Here is an 18,965-nt window from a genome sequence, read left to right as displayed (position 1 = left end):
CATCGGGTAGGCAGCCAAATTAGCAAACATAGTTATGGAGGGAAACAAGGGGATGGGGGTTGGGTTTTTTGTTCTTGGGGGTGCAGTAGTAAAAAACTTTTATGGGAGTTGAATTTTGGGTTCCCTTCCTCATACTCTAAAAATCCTATTTGTATAACTGTTTGTTTCTTCAGGGTACTGCACAAAGTAATCTCAGCCTCTGTGCAAAAGGAACTGTAAAAGAAAATTGTGTTTCACATCTGTAACTAGGTAAGGCTGCAGGAAACAACAGTTGTAAAAGATCAGATGGCAACGAGACAGAACAGCTGATGGAGGTGGAAAGCAGCAGCCAGTCAGTGTTGAGGGGTTCCTAACAGTCAGGTGAGAGACGTGAGTAATCACTGCCCTGTGTGCAAACTCTTCAATTCTAACTTGCTAACACTGTTTAGTTAGTCAACATGCAATGGTGGTGTTTGCAAATCAGGCTGCTTTGTGCAATCTGAGCTAAGGGACTTGTAGTGCTGTGAAATATGGGTCAGGAATCTTGCAGCTTTCCTGGGCTCTAAAGGGCTGGAACAATCTTACAGTTACTCATATAGGTTAATGACCACTTGTGTTACTTTTCCTGTTAACTGAGCTTCAGAATGACCCCTGAACTTGGGTTTGTTTTATTTCAGCACTATGCCTGGCAACTTGAGTTTATTGTATATAAGTACATTTTAAACATTTACATTTGGATCACATTTATTGGTAAAATATGAGAAAGGAAGCAAGAAGCTGGACTGTGTTTGTTTAACTGTCAGCGAGGTATGGGAAAAGGATGGTAGAGCTTATGTTTTTTCTGGAATCCGCAGTCAGGTTCACAATTCATGTTCCAGCTACCTGCCTCTGATCTTTGGCCAACACCAGGTTTTTGTAAATACTTAAATAATAATTTATGCTGTGTTATAGCAGCACTGGAGATCTCATACTGCTAAAGAGTTATAGGTTTGTTTTTCACCGTTGTCAACCACTTGGGGTATCTACACGGTAAAATTCTGTGTGTGGCAGGGGAGGCAGCGTGCAGTGCTGCAGGACAGACAATCCTATGAGCCATGTGAGCTCAGCTTTCCCTGACTAATGCTTCCATCTGCTGGAGAACTTGGTTCTCACAGTACTCTCTCTGTACTGTACTCTGAGATCCAATTAAAACCTCAATAATTTATTAATTATAAATAATTATAATAAACATAATTCCTCTGTAATATTAAGCAGCTAACACAATGCTTTTACGTGCTCTATGTATTTACATTTGAAAGACATGTAATTTTCTGCCTATCTTGAATCAGTACTCTATGTTTTATTGTAAAATGCAGTATCTAAGACAGTAGGAGTATAAAGTACAGAACTTACAGACATTCCTAGTGGGAAGTTTTGTGACTTGTGACACAAAGTAGTGTTCACAGTAAGAGACTTCAGAGTGGCTCTGACGCTTTATGACCAAACAGGATGGGGACAGATACCCATTGAGACAGGATGTATTTTAGTACTGGCACTAGGAAAGCTCAGTCGGTGCTGCTCACACTGCTGCAGCACTGCTGCAGCACGTCAGGCTCTGCCTGTACTCCCCACGCATCTCTGGCAGCAGCGCTGCTGCCATCAGGACTGATTTGCCATTTGCTGGAATGAAAGACTCTTCTACTGGTGGATGAGAAGAAACTGAACAAATAGTGGCTTCTGTTTTTCTTGTTAGCATCACCCTGATCTTTGAGCACCTTGAAGTATCTGACCAGAGAATTTTGGAATAAACATACCTGTAGCCCAGCTATTAGTCCTTCCCAGCCTGCCTTTCTCTCTTGAATGAGTGATTCTTCTCAGTCTGTCCTGCAAATCATTGGTTTGCTGAAGGGACAGCATAGAATGGTTGCTCTGTCCCTTTGGTATTTATTATTCTTGCTAGGTTTTGTAGGAGAAGTGTACAAATAAAAAAAAAACCCAACTCGAAACTATAAAATTTACAGAGAATAAAGAGGTTACTGTTATTTATGACAGTGTTGTTAAAAGTAATAATATCAGAGCACCTTTGGACTTGATAATCAAGTGGCATCACAAAGAAATAGAATGTGCCTATATTAGATATAAATTGTAAATATATATGTAAAGTAAATTATAAAGTACATATAAAATTTATGAGCTTATATGTAAGACTAGATGTACTAGTTAAAGGAATCATTTTGGAGGAATTTATACAAACTATATAAATTTGTGTGTGTAGTATAATCCTATATGACGATAAAATATTTAGGTATATTTATTTATTTTAAATATATTTGCTCAATATATTCATTAATGTTTGCATAAATCAATGATTCTTAGTACAGTGCCCTTACAGAAAAGACAATGTCAGAGCACCTCGCCCCTGCCTACTTGCAATCTATGCAGTTCTGTGCCCTTTGGGATCATTATTACACTGAGATAAGTATCTTCAGCTGTTCACGTGAAAGCTTGACGTGCTCCCCATGTTGGCCTTCAATAACTAACTCCATAGAATACATCAACTTTTGAATTTTATGTTACTGTTAAGCTTCTTGAAATACCTCTGCTTGATAAGGTGCTATGTCGTTTGGGTGTTTAACTTAACTATACAGTAACCACGCCAAGTGCTCTTTGGTTTAAGGCTGGGACTTGAACCAATGTTCATAAAGCAAAGCACAGGAATGGATTCTAGGGGTTTAAATGTTTTTAAAAAGACGAGGATGGTAGGAAGTACAGATGTTAGATTTGCATTGGTTTTTCTTCTGCTGTGAAGAAAAAATAGTTCAAGGCATCTTCCATTGACGATAATATGTGTTTTATAAGTAAATTGATGCTGTGCGAGGGTGTTTCTCTGCTTTTCTGAAAATAAACAGCTCAGTACTTGCGGGCAGGATGCATTTTGCCCTGAGTGTTGAGAACGTGGGGAGACAAATCCGTGAATGGTAGGAACACTACAGCCTATGTCCAAAATTAATAATTTGTGTGGACAAATAACTCCTGTTTACCTTAGCAGCCATCAGAAACTACCTTTGAGTAGGATTAACTGAGCTGGATGTGCAGATAAATAAATCATGTGAAGCCCAGAGGCAAAAATTACTTCATTAGCAGGAGCAAATATCTGAAGCTGTCAGTCCATTGTATTATATAGGCAAATAAAGGTGGAAGAAGTGCTTTTCTCCGAATGACCATGCAGGAGCACATTCCACTGCTGATGTGCGTGCTTTCATCCTCAGAGTGCTTGGGCTGCCAGTATCTTTATGGCTTACATACCATCTAGAGCCTCAGCAGACTGTAACTCACACGTGCAAGCCTGGTCACTGTGCACTTTAATTTCGTTTTGCTCCCTGTGAACTGAGATGGAGCTACTTACTGTCACTGATGGATACATGTGCTCTTGCTGCTCCAAATAGTTTTCTCAGAAAGTTATTAATTTTCATTAGGAATCTACTTTGGCCTCGGTTGCCTCTTGTGTGATGTCACTGTGACTTTGGACAGTGGCAAATCCCAGGGAGATGATGTTTTCGTATGTCCTTCACCTTCTCAGATTGTAAACATATGTTATGTTGCTAGGCTGATTCAAATCAGAAGTTGGCATCAAGTTTTAGAACCAGTTTCCTGGCAGATGAAGAACACGCATACAAAGCTCTTGCACCACAATGGTACGTGACCTGACTGACAAAAACTGATGACAAATTTTTCATTGGATAAAGTTACGGACAGAAAATGTTTCAAGTTAGTTTTCCCCTGAAAAATATATTTATACAATGTTAAACACAGTATAATGCTCCTTAAATTTGGATATAATATTAGTTATTTTAAAGGAAGAAAAATGTCTGTGTGTGTACAAGGAGGGAACATAGGTATTGATTTGGGCAGTTGAGTCATATGCAAATCAATTTACTTTTCAGTTCTGGAGAATGAGCATTGCAGCTGGTTATTCATGACTGCCTCGTAATTTCTGCCTTTGTATCATTGATGGAGCAGAGAGCAATTCTGTTCTGAAGCAGAAAGTTTCTATGTGCTGGCTGCTCTGTTAAACTGGGAATAATGATTTCTTTCCAATAGTTGCCACCTTGCAGTGATGGCAACATTCACTGGTGAAACAGGGCCTGACGGACCAGTTTGCAAGCTTTATAGAAGTTGCCTTGTCTACACTTTCCTGACGCTCTGTTGTACAGTGGTGAAGTTGGTTTTGAGTATCATTCTATTACCTCTTGTGAAGTAGAAAGAAGATGCAATTTCATATTAATATTCTTGGTGTTCAGTTATGTTCAGTTTGGTGCTATAGCAGATGGGGAGTCCTGATTACAGTGATCTAGCCTGAAGTGATGGGACTGCACAAAGGAGAGAAATTAAACAGGGTTCTCTGTTTCCACACGCTTACTATCTTCTTTTCTTCCCTGTGCCACCTGTAGTGGTTCAGTGCACACCTTATTTACTCATTTCAGTTCTGTTCAATATGATTTGTAGAGATGTCTCTCACACTAGTTGTTCCATTGTATATTTTAGTGCTTACTTCCATCATCTTTTTTCCTCCCTATCTATTAGGTCTTATTTCCATGTGCTTGATAATCCTTTCATTGTGTTTCTTGGTTCAGATGGAACAATGGAGCACTCTTTTTCTATGTTTGGAATTGTTTCTTTCTGAAGTTTCCGATTGCTTTAGATAAGCCAAACAGAAGAAAGCCAATTGTAACAATGGGAAGAGGTGAGTTTCCCTTTCTGGAACATAAATCAGAAAACAAGAGATAAGATGTGGAGGGGAAAGAAAAGATCTGTGGTGTCCTCTCTGAGGAACATTCCAAGACTGACAGTGAGGTGTGTTCAGCATTGTCCAGAGAACCTCTTTTACTCTCTGATGTTTTACAGCACCGAAAGTAGCTTTCAAACCAGGAAAAGGAGTTTCTTTCTATTTTACTGAGTCTCGCCATGTTGTGGGAGTAGATGTCTCTAGAACTGCTTCAGCGTTTCTCTCCTCATGTTGGACATTTTGGAGCACCTCTTAGCACTGAAAGTTTCATCTGGTTGTTTTCCACACCACCTGTAGAATAAGCCTGACTCATGTCACTGTGCGGCAGACCATTAGCACCCACTTGTTTCCCTCTTCTGTCCCTGACTCCACAAACAGACTCAGTAGCAGAGGAATCTGTGTAAGCTGACTTCAGTCATACATAACTTCACCTCAGTTCATGAGGTCTTGTCATTGTGTGCCTGAAGCTGTCAGCGCAGGTGTAGAACGGAGAAGCGAGCTCTAACTCTAGAGAGCTCTCTTTCCTCTTCTTTCTGGTGCTGCTGTCAATGGATGTCAAAATAGGATACAGTTCTTGGTAGCCTCCCTTAACTTTGAGCACTCTGTGGATTACTGGTCCATAAATGTTTTAAGGTGTTTATGGATCACATGATTGTATTTCTTAGTATTTACAGTTACTATGTGAATAACAGTGTAACAATATAAAAAAGTTATTATCTGGTACTTTGTGTTAGAGGTTCAGCGTTCCACCCCCTTTTGGCTGTTGCTGGTTTTATGGTGTTATGAAGATTGGAGTCAGCCAAGGTTTATATGGTGTTAATTAGATTACTTATTTCTGAGGACGTGCCCAAAAAAAAAGAAGTGACCTTTTCAACATCATTTCCCACCTTCAGTCTCTGGTGAAGATCAGTCCTGGCACAAGGTTTGTTTTCTGTTTTTTCCATCTTCATAATTGCAAGTTTATGTTTTTGGGAAGGCAGACAGTTCTTCCAAGTTCCTTTCTTTCCAAATGTATGACTAGTTCCACTGAGAGACATTCACATATCCCCTTGATCAAACAAACAAACCAACCCAACCATCTTCATTTTGTGTAGTGAGCAAACAATGTCTGCGGGTAAACCAAAACCTGGTGTGAACTCTGCAAGTGTAGAATGAGGCTTTTCTGGAATGTGTAATAAAATCAGAAGACATTGCGTTGTACATGATTATAAAGTTGAATTTTCTGCCTTTTGCTTTCATTTGATTTAAGATGAAACTCACAGAAAGATATAAAGTCATTGCCTAATCAATGAATAGGTTTATCAGTATTTTGTAAACAATGTGTGCAGTGGGTGTTTCTGGTCGGTGTCTGTTAAAGAGGCAGGTGTCCACATCCTTCTGTGAGCAACAACCTTCATCTCCCTTCACCAAAACCGTCCTGGTTCAAGTCTTGCTGGGGCTGGGAAGACCCACAACCTGAGTTTACTTCTCTCTGCCAGGACTGGTACCCTGCAAAGTAGGTTTGAAGCAATCTATGGAGTAGAAAGAGAAAGCAGTGGTTGTTTTTATATTGGAGTACAGGACTCTGTTTTGTAGAAGTAAGACGTGACCCCCTTTTCCAGTATTTCATACTGTCGCAGAATGGAATGTTGCACAGCTTTGATCTAGCATCAATTTAGGGTTTATTAAGGTACAGCACAAGTTTAATTTGTGATTTCTAATAACGCTTAGTCAACAGCTGATTATCAGAATGATTTAACACAAACCAGTGGGATTTGTTACAATTACAATGGTAACTTGATTACTGATTCAATGATGTCAAACGTCGTACTTACAAAAGAGAAAGTTAAGTCACTTACATATCAAGATACACAGAGGTATATGATTAAAAGCTTATATACAAATCTATAAATGCACACATACTTGCGCGCATTACTTTGTGGATATTTGCATATATTCACACACTAACCTATAGCTTTGTGCATATGTATGTGGAATAAATGTGGAGGTATAGCTATAAAATTTCTCTCTCGATTTAAGTGAATTACTCACTTCAATGCATCAGCATTCATCAATGGGCAACTTGTTGAAGCTCGAGAAACCTGTCTTTGCCCGTGCCTTCGTGGCGCTGATTTGTCAGGAGATCTCTCTGAGGGGTGTCCCACCTCAGAGGGAGGTTCTGAGTCACGGCCCACAGTGGTCCAGGAGGGCTCCAAGGGCCTTGTGTTAGGATCACTGTTTATACGTTGCAAGATGATAGATTTTAGTCAGTAATTTTCCACTGTAACCACCCTTATGATGAAGTAATGTTCTGGCAGCATCCAGAACTCTCTAGGTTGTATAGTTCTGATTCGGTTTTCCTCGGGCGGAGTCCCAGGTAGCAGATTTATTGAACTGTCAAAAGTGACTGATGATTGCTACCGTTCCAGGCAGAAAGGGGTCTGCACCTGTACGGCAGGAGCTCCAAGAGTATGGAGGGCTGTGCCTTCGTTTCTTGACTCACTGAACTTGTGCCCCGGTTTTCCCCAACTTTACTGCACTTGCACAATGGGAATTGTTTTCCCCAAGTCATGCCTGACTGCCCTGGTAGCCAGGTAGCAGGGTGACCCAGGAGAGAGGGGCTGCAACCACCACAAATACACAAGAAAGCTATGGAAAATTTGAGTAGGAAATCCATAATATCCGAGATTTTTTTTTTTTTTTTTAATGAAGAGGAAAACTGAAATTTTGTATAAGTTACAACCCCAAAATAATATTATGGGATAATTCAAAATTTTACCAATAACCATAATTTTCTGACAAACTCTAAGTTTTTTGTTTGGTTGGTTTGTTTTGGTTTCGTTTTGTTTATTTTCGTTTCAGACTTGTACATAGAGCTTTTATTTTGTCGTGAAACAGAACGTTAGAGGCATGGAAGGGTGGCACTTTTGTCATCTGTGCTGACTTCAGACACGAGGGTTACTTGTGCCTGTGCATATTGATGAGAGGTCTGTTCTTCCGTCAGTGTGGTCTGTGCAGTTTAACATTTGTTTTCTGTGCATGGGGGATATCCTTTTGTGACCCTTAGAAGATTTCACAAAGCATGTTAAAGTTCCAAAAAAGACTATAGATTATTTCCTGTAACAAGTTGTTCTGTAGAAAAATATGAAAGAAAACAAGCAGCTTGTTTTTCCTCCATGATTTCTTCAGGATAAGCTGAATGCAGCCTTACCGGCCAAATTTAATTCCTGGAATATCATCCTCCTGTTTTTTTCCTTCATTGTAGAATATTTAGGTGGATAACTAGGAAGTTAATGAAATTATACCAATGTAAAATAAGTGAGGGCAGTTCCACAATATTGTCTTTTGCTTGAATAAGGACTGATCACTGACTCATGTGCAGTGGGAACCTTACAGATACTAAAAGCAGGAAACTGCAGTTCGAGCAATTTTATAAAGATTAGGAAAGGCTCTTGCTTATCTGCTAAATACCAGTGTGGTCTGTGCTTTGTGAAAGAGTAGATGCACTCTTCTGAATTCATAATGTTTTAGAAACCTTGTCAGCTGCAATCTCTGGCATGGCCCTGTACACAGCTCGTATGCAAACCTTATTAAAAAGCACATGATGTTTTTGTTGCTAAGGAAACATAAGTCATTAAGCCCTCGAAGCATAATTCATAAGAAACAAATTTTAGCTATTAACATCTACTTTCTCCATTAGTGCCATGAAACCTACATGAAATAGCCTTGCAGTTTCCTGGCTAATGGAAGTGATGTGACTGGAGAATGAAAAGGTGAAATGAGAAATTACAATTCACTGAGCTCTACGTATGGCCAGAATGCAGGTCAGGATATGTTTTCTTCTCTTGTGTTGATAATCCACTGAGCACCTGTTTATCCTACTCCTGTTCCTGTCTATTACGAGTCACGTTAAAGGCAAGCCCTTGCCCAGCAAAGCAAGAGCAGACCTGCATTTTCCAAGAGCTCTATTTGGAATATGAGGATAAAAATTAGGAATGGGAAAAGGGAATGGTGACTTATTTTCTATTGCTTTAAGTTTTCATATCTTAGTAATTTTAAACTTGACTTATTTGGTTTTACTATGTGTATTCCATTGTAATTAGCTAAATGAAATGAGGTTAATGCAAAATATGGTTATAGATAGCATATTTTATTTTTGTGTTTTGGTCAATCTCAGTTCTCTTTTAAAATCTATGATATTTTATCTTTCTCTTCCTAGTAATTGCATTGGACACATTTTTTTTTTTCATATTAATAGTGCAAAGCATATGGAAACTTCTTGTGAAGAACCCATTGCAGCTACACACGTCACTCTGTGCCAGACTTGCACTGTGCTTGCATTCTAGCAAATATTTCTAGCAAAAAAATTAGGGAGGGAGTGAATCCTACTTGCTTTATCAACTGGATTAAACAGTTGCCACTGCCAAGTGTGACCCAGGGGCACAGACAATCAGGACCCCAAGCCTGGCCTGTGTTATTGTTGATACATCGTGGGCACCCTTGTTCAGCTTTGGGATCAAGAAGTCAAGGGGAAGTCAAAGTCATCATGGGCTTTTTTTCACAACTGTTCCACTGATTTTGAACTATCCTCTCTGTATTTGAGAAGAGAATTAATGTTGCTGTCTGAGAAACATAAGTGTTGATTTTACTATAGTGGGGTAAGACTAATGAAATACTGGGATGTGTAACCTCAGGCTCCAAGTCATCCACCAACAGTTTAATGTACTAAATCAGTTGTAGTCAATTGGTGAAGTCCATTGTCAGATTTGCTCAGACTTTATCCAGGCACCATATCTGCATCTCCAAAGACAGGTCTATGTAAGAACAGAACAAATAGTGATTAAGAGCTTCCAGACTTTGCCCCCACAGCCCTAACGTAGTTTCAGTTAGCTCACATGCAGTTTCTGTTCAGATAAGTCACAATGAAATAGTGACACTGAAGTATACTCTGCTTTCTTCAGGGTTTTAACAGACTTTGCCTGAAAGCAAACTCAAGAATTTGGCAGTAGGCGAGTACTAAGAAATTAGTATATGACAACATTGACTTTTCTAGTGGCATAATCGTGAGAATGTGCATCGAACTCTGGATTGTGAGCCTGTGGCAGTATACCTGAATGCAGAGATGAGCTTGTCAAACAGCCTTGTGTAGCAACATGGCCTTTGAGGAACACAAAACGTGTCAGAGATCTCCAGATAACATAATTTGGTTTGAAATAGGCCTCCAGAACTTCAAAGTTAGATCACATTACTCAGGGCCTCGTCCAATCAGGTTTTGGAAACCTCTGAGATGGAGACTTCTCTGTCTTTCTGGGCAACCTGTTTCAGGGCTTAACCACTTACAATGAATTTCACAATTTCTTTTGCTGCAATTTGTGACCACTGTTTCTTGTCCTTTCACTGATGCACCTCTGTCTTCCATGTAATTGCCCTTGAGATATTTGACAATTGAATTCTCTCAAACTTTCTCTTCTTGAGACTGAACAATCACAGTCCCTCAGCATCTCCTCATATATTACGCAGTCCACGCACTTACTATTTCAGTGACCCTTCACTATACTCTCCAGTTTATCAGTATCACTTTGGTGCCGAAAGGCCCCAAACGGGATGGAGTGTTTGAGGTGTTGCCTCACAAGTATAAAGCAGGGTTCATTTCCATCTGCCAGCTAGCTGTGCTCTTGCTAATGCAGCTGTACACGTTTCCACCCTTGACTCGTGTTGAGTTTACTTTCTACCAGCATCCTCTAGCCTGTTTCATGGACTTATGCTGTCCCAGGTGCAGAACTTGCATTTGTCTATGCTGAATTTCACAAGGTCCTTGTTGGCCCTTTCCTGTAGCTTGTTAGGGTCTCTCTGAATGGCAGCGCTGACCTCCAGCATGTGAATTGGTCTCTTGCATTTGATGTCATCCATGAACTTGATGAAGGTGCATTCTGTCCTATTGTCAAGGTTCAGGTCATTGATGAAGATATTAAACAGTATTGAACCTGTTGTAACCAACTTTCAGTTAGACTTTGAACAATTGTTCTTTGAGCCTGATATTGCTGCCACCTTTTAAGCTCATTCATCCAGTCCACACTGCCCTAGTTTGGCTGCAATGATGCTCTGGGAGACCATGTCAAAAGCCTGCCATACTTAGAGCCCACAGAACAGGTTATTTTATTGTAGAAGGCAGTCTCAGGTTTATCAGGCGAAATTTTTCTGCAGTAAATCTGAAACAGCTGTTCCCAGTCACCTATTTTGTCCCTTGCGTACCTGGAAATGACTTCTGGGAGGACTTGTTCTTCTTCAAATAGGAAAATTCTTATGTTTTACAGCGTGCTCCTAGCAAATTTCAATAGCAGAAATTAAATCTGTAGCAACAAGTTGGTCAAAGACTTAGAAAATTCTGCCTCGGTATCCTAAGAAAGAATTACACCTCTTGCAAGTTGGGTCTGTGGTAAGGCCGGAGCACTGGCAGCTCAAGCCGCTGTGGCTCAGGCATGTGAGGACAATCTCGCAGCCGTACGTACCTGACAGAGCACAGTGCAGTGTTTGTGCTTGCTGATACCGCAGGACACAAAAGGATGTCCTCAAATGTGCCGCGTCCTGATATCCATGTGTTTTCCTCTGTAAAGTAAGAAACCAGGAGATGTTATATGAAGTGCAAGTTTGTGGAGAAATTTGTTCTTTGAGATTAGCTTCTTCCAGGTTCAATGCCACGGAAAAGGCTTGGCTGCTGGGAGGACACTTGTGCTTCTTGAGTGCCTGGATACTGTGCCATTTTTGATCTACCATTCAAACACAATTTGCCAGGCTGTGGCAAAATGCAGCCTGTCCTACAAGCTGCTCTTTTCCTTTGAAAGCTGGCAACAGCAGCGTGTGCCGACTCCCTTTGCTGAGAACACGAGTTCCTGCCTGTTACAGAAGATATCTAGTGAAGAAAAGGTAGAAGGGGAGGTGCAAGAGATGGAAAAGCAGCACTACTAGACCTTTTTGGGTGGGGAGCCCAGTGCTTATTTGGCAAAGCAGCAGCCAGCATTGAGCAGTGAGGAGGGAAGCCTTGGAACCTGCAACTGCCCTTGCTCTATTTTCAGGCAGTTGGGGACTTAAATCCTGCCACCGCAATTTGGGAGGTGACACCAGCCATATGGAAGTGTCTTAGCCTGTTTTTACGAATGCACAAGTATTAGCAGCAGGCTTCCTCTGTGTAGCTGTAGGGAGTTAGCTTGACTGTTGTCACCTCTGACAATGAAAGTTGTCCCCTCCTATCCCCAAAATGCTGAATGAGTATGTCTTGATAGATTTTATTTAACAGTGATTTGCGCCTAAGGATCACCTCGGTTCTGACATGGTCTGAGGCAGCCTGTGTTCACATTCACTGAAGCATCTGATCATGATGAAAAGAGTCTCACATGGTCAAACGAGTCTCCTTCTATTATTGCCAGTTGTTCTGGATTCTTAAGGAATCATTAACAAGTAGTAAAATAATAGCCACTCTTAATCAGCTGGGTGTTCTGTGATTGTACACGAACATATCCTCTACCCTTGTGATCTCTGAGAAGGGGATTTTTAAAGTACTGTTTCAGCCAAATGAAGTCATTTCTAATGAACGAACATGTAAAAATATCTTTTTATGTGTTTCCTAGTTTGGAGACTCAACTTTCTTAGAGAAAATCCCATTATTGATATGCAGGAAATATCTTAGATTTTTTCTAAGTGGCTATATAATGTACAAATGAATGTTTCTACATATGGAAACAATTCAAACAAGTTACAAATCTACACTTCTCCACAAAATGTACATGTTTATTCACATGCATGCTATTTATTCTGTCAACCAAAGGGCCTAATTGGTGTAGTCTTTGAAATTTTTTTTGGTATGAATGTGTGATTTGCTTGCTCTCTAAAGTATTCAGATCAAATTTTATCTGTGAGCACAAATGGAAACTCAAACTCTGATTGTCCCTCTGGGCTACACCCGGAGTGTCCTGGAATGCGAATCTCTCATTCTATCTGTGATCTTTGCATGATGTTCCCAAAACATTTACAATTCTTTTGCATGAGCCTAGAGGAGGATCACTGACATTTAAGGACTTAGAAGAGATTTTTGTTATTCTGGGACTAATCTCTGATAATAGATTGTGAGTTTGTATTCCAGTGTTATGTAGTCCCTCTGGATGTGGTTTGTTTGGATGGGTGGAATGGAAGCTACATTCTTTTCTGGGGTGACTTCAGTACTCAGCCTGATCTACATAGGTAAGTCTTACAGTCCTCAACAGTTTCCAGTAGGCAGTGCCTCATGATACTAAACTTATTATCTGACACTTAAAAATATGTCCCGAATTTTACACACTTTCTTACTTTGCAACTGCACCTGAATCACCAGAGCTCCACACCTGAAGTATTGTGAAAGTGAAGGGTAATTTAAAGCTAGCTGCCTTCTCTTGCCATAAGCATGGATAGAGAACCTGTCATCAGTGCTTAACGTCCTTGCCCAGTTACCACCCAGTTCACGTTAACAGTCTTTTCTATGTCCTGGGCTATCAAAAACTTTATTCAGTAGTGCTTATTCGGATGGATGATCACATCTGCATTTTACACACTGCATTAGTGTAGCATGCTAGTGGAGGAATAACATTGAAATTATTACTGCAAATATAAGTAATACAATAAGTATAGCTGTTGAATAAGCTGGATTTAGTTCTGACCTATTCTGTGTATCCAACACAGACTGTGCTGGGCCCTGAGCTTTCTGACAAAGCCAGCAAAGCCCAGAGGAGGCTTTTTGTTCAGCAGTATTACTTGAGAAATAGGTGAAGTTTGTATGTCTTGCTGCTAAAAGCATTACTCTTTAGGGTTTTGTTGATTTCCCACTCCTAATTGTTAGTAGTACCCTTCTCCGGCTTTAAATAAGAAAACTGGAGATGTCGAATCCTTATGGAACAAATATGGCTTTTTTTTGGTTTTTTAGGGGATGGAGGGGGAAGGGAAAAACATTCCAGGAGTTTTTCTCCTGGAATCATTTTCTCTGAATAATTTGGTATATGGTATTGAATATGTATTGTAGATTTCATCTGCAGATTGTGCAGTGGATTGGAAGAATGAAAAGTATTACTGTGATGACTGTTCTTGGTAGAAACATTAATTTTTTTATCCTATCATGACAGCATTAAAGAAAGAAAGAAAGAAAGAAAGAAAAAGAAAGAATGCTGATTTTTCAGTTACATTATGCTAATCATGGGATGGCTGTTTCAGGAATGCACAGAACAGCACCAGGAGGTTTTATTCCTAAAGAACACTTCTGATGGAGAACATCCATAACTGAGCATCACTTTCATCCTCTGTGTTCCCTACATTCTGTAGCGGTTTGGGGAGTACCTGCTCATCCAGTTAGTCAGGCTTCCTGGTGTTTTGAGTTGCCAGATAACAAGAAAGATAGGGCTTTTGAAGCCAGTTTATTCCTAACTATTTTCCTTCTTGTGTCTGAGTAGTGCATTCTTAGGTGGTAATTGGCCTCTGTGTTCCCTTTAACAAAGAAGGCAAGTGTGATAACTTTGAGAAGGTAATGACTTCTTGACTGTTGCCTCTACCTCAAGCACTGTTTCAAATTAAAAGCACTCTCAGCACAATTTTCAACTCGATGTCTAGAACATCAGCAGCCTCTCTTCCTGCTGGATTTAGCAGCGGCAAAATTAGGAGAGCTGATTTGTTTTGGGAAGAGCTGTACACACTTTGAAGAGTTTCCTTACTGTAAAGAGACTATTGCATTTAATTAGTGGTTTGTCTGTCTTTCTGGTTAGGCTCCTTACATCGCAATGTGAGGAAACACATTTGACGGCACCTGTGAAGACTGAGGTGGGTTTTTTTTGTTTGTTGATTTGGGGTTTGTATGTGTCATCAAAGACTCATCTAATGATGTAAGCGACCGGCTTATGCCTCAGTCAAAATCCCGGAAATATCCACACCCATCTCTATGTCAGCTTTTCATCATCCAACCGCCTTCTGGTATGTCTGGGAAAGTCCTCACATAAATACACACATTACGTGTGCCGGTAAACATGTATACCACAGACTGAAATAACATTAATGTATAAATCTTAGGTCCACAAAGTAAAATTCCATCTATGAATGTTCATCTTCCTACAAAATGACAATATCTATGTAGAGACTGCATCACACTGATTATGGGGGAGGTTTAAATGATGAATGTCTATGACTAAATTAATTCTATAAATCTCTACATCTATTTTGGCAGTGCAAATGAAATTATAACATTAGTGTATATTGAGGTTTCACTTTTAGTAGTCACAAAGATTTGCTGTGGTTGATGCCTTGCACAATATCAGAAGGCTTCATGAAGTATTTTAAACAGAATGTGTGTAGCTACTTGAACCTGAGTGTTAACCAGACTAGCTATAAAACTCCTGACAAGACGAGCTTTAATCAGATATCTACAGTCATTAGAACTATGATTGGAATAAAAATAATATGCTAGCAAAAACATAGATTGTGAAGCAATAAGCTAAACCAATGCTTTGAATATGAATGAATGATAACTTTGTTACAGCTGCTGAGCTGTTTAACTTTTACTGTGCTTAGTCATGAGCCTCACGTGTCATTCTTGATCATGCTTTAATTAATGTTTTAAGCTCTGATTTCCACAGAACATAGAAATTGAGGGATGGGCCTTTTAAAAAGAAGGGCATGGTTTCCTTGGAGTTGCCATGTTGCCTCACCCTTGCAGTCGGTGCAATGTTCCTTCCCTTCACCTTGTCCTAGGAGCTCAGGTAGAGGTACGAGAATCTTGAGATCTGTCTTGAGATATGTCATTAGTTTATATCATATTAGTTTCTTTTGGTTGAGCATACACAGCTCATGACCAGACCACTTGTCGTATAGATACCAGGTGAAGCTGGCACTTCTCCTGGCAATAGATGCAGGCCACTGCCTTAACGTCAAAAGCTTTAATGCCAAAGTTAATGTTAAGTTGATTAAAGATCGAAACTACAGAACAAATGGTTTTTGGTTTTGAAATGTTATAGGTGGGCAGATGAGTAAGATCTGACTCCAGAAGGGATCTCCATTTCATGCCAAAATAACACTTGTGTCCTTTATTCTGGTCCAGATTGCGTCAGAAGTCTGAGCAAAAGATACCTCTGCAAAATATATCTGGTAATTTATCATTATTTTTTGCTTTCAGATAATATCAGTGTGTTTTTTACACTCTTAATGTTCATTATTTCCATTTCTCATTTTTTTCCAAACTGTATCTGTGTATCTTTTTCATTGTTGGTTGCAGGTTTTTGTTTGTTAGCTTTTACTTCCCCCGATAGGGAAGTGTTTCCAGGCAAATCTTTTATCTTGACCAGGTATGCCCATGTCTTACTGTTCCTTATCAATTTATTGCTCCAATACCAAAAAAGTATTTGTGTCAAACGTGAATACTGTCACTTTCGGTCCAGATTAGTTAAAGCATATTTCCCCTGGGTTCTCTCCGATAATGTATTTGGTTCTTACTAGTTTTCCAGAAGCTTCATATTGTATTTTGTACAGTATCATTCAGATTTTTTCCTCATTTAATTTTCAAACCAAACACTATACAAACAAGAGACTTAACTGAAGAGCCCCTGGGACCCTGTAGAGCAAACTGGTCATATATATTAGGCTATCACATTAGTAGATTATGATCTTTTCCCTCCTTCACTTAGGTTTCTTTAATCAAATTAACCTGTTAAATACAATAAATAATAATAATAATAATATATTTGTTGCTGCTTATTGCTGTAGGGCTGTCAAACCATATCCACGAAGGATGAAGCTATCCGTTACTCAAGAGTGATTACCTTTATTTCAAGCGAAATAGAATATGAGCAACCAGGGTTTTCATTAGGTCACCTGAAAAACTGGAGAATGATTTCAGTGGAAGGGGCATCAGCAGCTCATTTCCTCGTGTTCATTTTTCTCCTGTATTTTATACAGCAGAGATATTATTTTCCCTAAAGCATTTCTGAAACGAGTGGCAATAATATTCATGAGAGTAGTGATTGTGATTATGCAGCCACTCTGGATAATTCCTTCTATTATTTAATTTTAGCTATAGTAGAAGCAGCAAACCAGCATGTATCAATCTCTAAAAAAGAGCTTTCTGGAAATGTTGCATTAGGGGAAAGGTAGGAAGCTCCCAAGAAGGATTAGCAAGCCTCTAACATACACAAAATATGATGGATTAGATCATGAGAGTAATAAATACGTTGTGTGTTTTACAGTCTAGGAGGTAATAATCATACTTCTGTTTTAACGAGAATGCTGCTCAATTAAGAAGTTGTTTGTGGGGAACAATCTTCTGTGCTGTCAGGTGGATAAATCTAGTGACAGTCGGCTTTGGTTTTGGGGGAGTTTAATCTGCTATTCAAATTTATTAGTTCCAATGGAAATGTCAAACCTGTCTCTTGCCCTTAATCCTCCCTATTAATCTCCTGGTTTATAAGAAGGAATAAAACCTTAATAAAACAAAAATAGATTCAAGCTATCTTATTTGCTGTCTTAGGCTATCTGGTAGGAAAAGTGCAGTCCTTGGACTGTTGTTTTTATAACATTGGCAATGCGTAGATACCGCAGGGCTGGACGTACTTAGTGATCCCAGGGAGATAATTTAATCAGTTGCTGGAGGACTGGCTGTATTTCCTTGCTTCAGTTCTCTTGGTCTATTTGCATATAAACCTGTTTTGATGTTGTCTGATATTTCTACTCCATAGAGATACTGATTAGGAAATTAATCTAGAAATAGCGCTGATTTTAATTTTGTTTTTTTGGACTGTTTGTAAATATTTTTTTTGTTTACTTTGTTTTCATTGTTTCTTGATCTGACCCTTTAAGTGGATAAGAATAGAATGACCTTGCTTTCTTTCTGATATCCTTTTAGGAAGGCACCTGTTTTCCTACTGATTTTTAATTCTGTCTACGTCACATCTTCTGGAGTTTGGATTTCTTTTTCCTTTTAGTAATTCCTCTCCTGTGGATTCCATTTTTCAGTTTCCAATGTTTTTGTCATCCTTCTGTGGCTAATTCTCCTAATTAGACCTGAGTTTTCCACACTTAATCAAGGTTGCACAAAGAGAAATAGGACTTGTGGCATCAAACAAAAGGTGCTATGTAATCCTCCTGTCTCCTGCTCTAACTGCCATCCTCTATTATTAGGACTATCTTAGGAAAAATTTGCTGATACCCTTTTAATTTATATTTTGTCCACTTGCAAATATGATCTCTTTTCTCACTAAGTTCATATTCTGTAGTTAGAAAAGCAGCAAAGGAGGGGAGACACTTTACTAATGTAGTATGTACCCTTCTGCAAGTAAAATAACCGCACATTTTTGTCTGTTATTGTCCTTTATTAATTGTACAGACAATCCTTTGTATAAATTAGCATTTCTGAAGGGCATCCCAAAGAGAAATCTGCTTGGAGGAATGTCAGAGAAAAGATTAGAGGAGTCCCTCAGTGGGAGGTAGTTTGCATACTGGTGCATCTTTGTTTGTAGCTTGTTTGTTTTACTATTTGTTTTATCATTTGCTGTCTTCAAGAAGAAGACTTACACACAAGATTTGAGGAGCCTGGGCTAAGTGGCCCCAAGGGCTATAATTCTCACATTTTCTGTACTGCAGTCCCATTTTCTAATTACAACAGAGCAGTTGCAGCTTCTACAAAGTTCATGTACCTGCCCTGTGAGCCCTTGCAGTTTTATGGTTGGATATGCAAATCCATGACATAATTCTGTTTGGGCTCCGTCAGTAATCTGGTGTGAGATTTGGAACAAGTTACTACACCATTATGTAGCTGTTTGTGCTCTCGTCCATTGTCTGTTTTGTTTATTCAGGTATGAGCACACATATTCATGATAAGCTAAATGTCATCAGACTTGATTCGGAGGGGAGCAGTCATTATAGACACGGATCACAGCCTGTGTTATGCTACGTAGACTGTTTTTCTCATTCCCATTAAAATCTGTTACTTCAATGAGTTAACCTGGCTCACAGGATAAAGTAGAGAGATCTCCTCAATATATCAAATTATTTGTCATTTTCTCTAGATTTGGAGCCCTATACTTGCTTGACCAGACACTTCAGAATGACAGGAGCACCCACTCAAGCACATCAGGAGGTTTAGTGCAAAGGTAGGTTCAGCACTTTTCAAATGTGGGAGCTTGGCTGACCTTTCAGAGAACATTTATGTGCATCCAGTTCATGAAGTGATTCATTTAGTGCACCA

The 18,965-nt window shown here is 39.4% G+C and overlaps 1 protein-coding gene across 3 annotated transcripts in view; it reads left to right on the top strand.

The window, feature by feature from the left end:
• Nucleotides 1-18,965, top strand: part of SLC5A1 (solute carrier family 5 member 1) — a 48,420-nt gene that overhangs the window by 1,472 nt on the left and 27,983 nt on the right. The window contains exons 2-5 of one of the 3 annotated variants that reach the window (XM_021289572.2): nt 174-360; nt 14,503-14,557; nt 15,828-15,874; nt 18,787-18,870. The gene's annotated coding sequence lies outside the window, so the exon portion shown is untranslated. Of the gene's footprint in view, nt 1-173; nt 361-8,963; nt 12,959-14,502; nt 14,558-15,727; nt 15,875-18,786; nt 18,871-18,965 lie in introns of those variants that run through there. The other 2 variants (XM_065033229.1, XM_021289573.2) reach the window with 2 other exon arrangements.

This window comes from Columba livia, chromosome 17, assembly GCF_036013475.1.
Source record: "Columba livia isolate bColLiv1 breed racing homer chromosome 17, bColLiv1.pat.W.v2, whole genome shotgun sequence".
NCBI classification, from domain to species: Eukaryota; Metazoa; Chordata; class Aves; order Columbiformes; family Columbidae; genus Columba; species Columba livia.
This window is presented reverse-complemented; position numbering and strand designations above follow the sequence as displayed.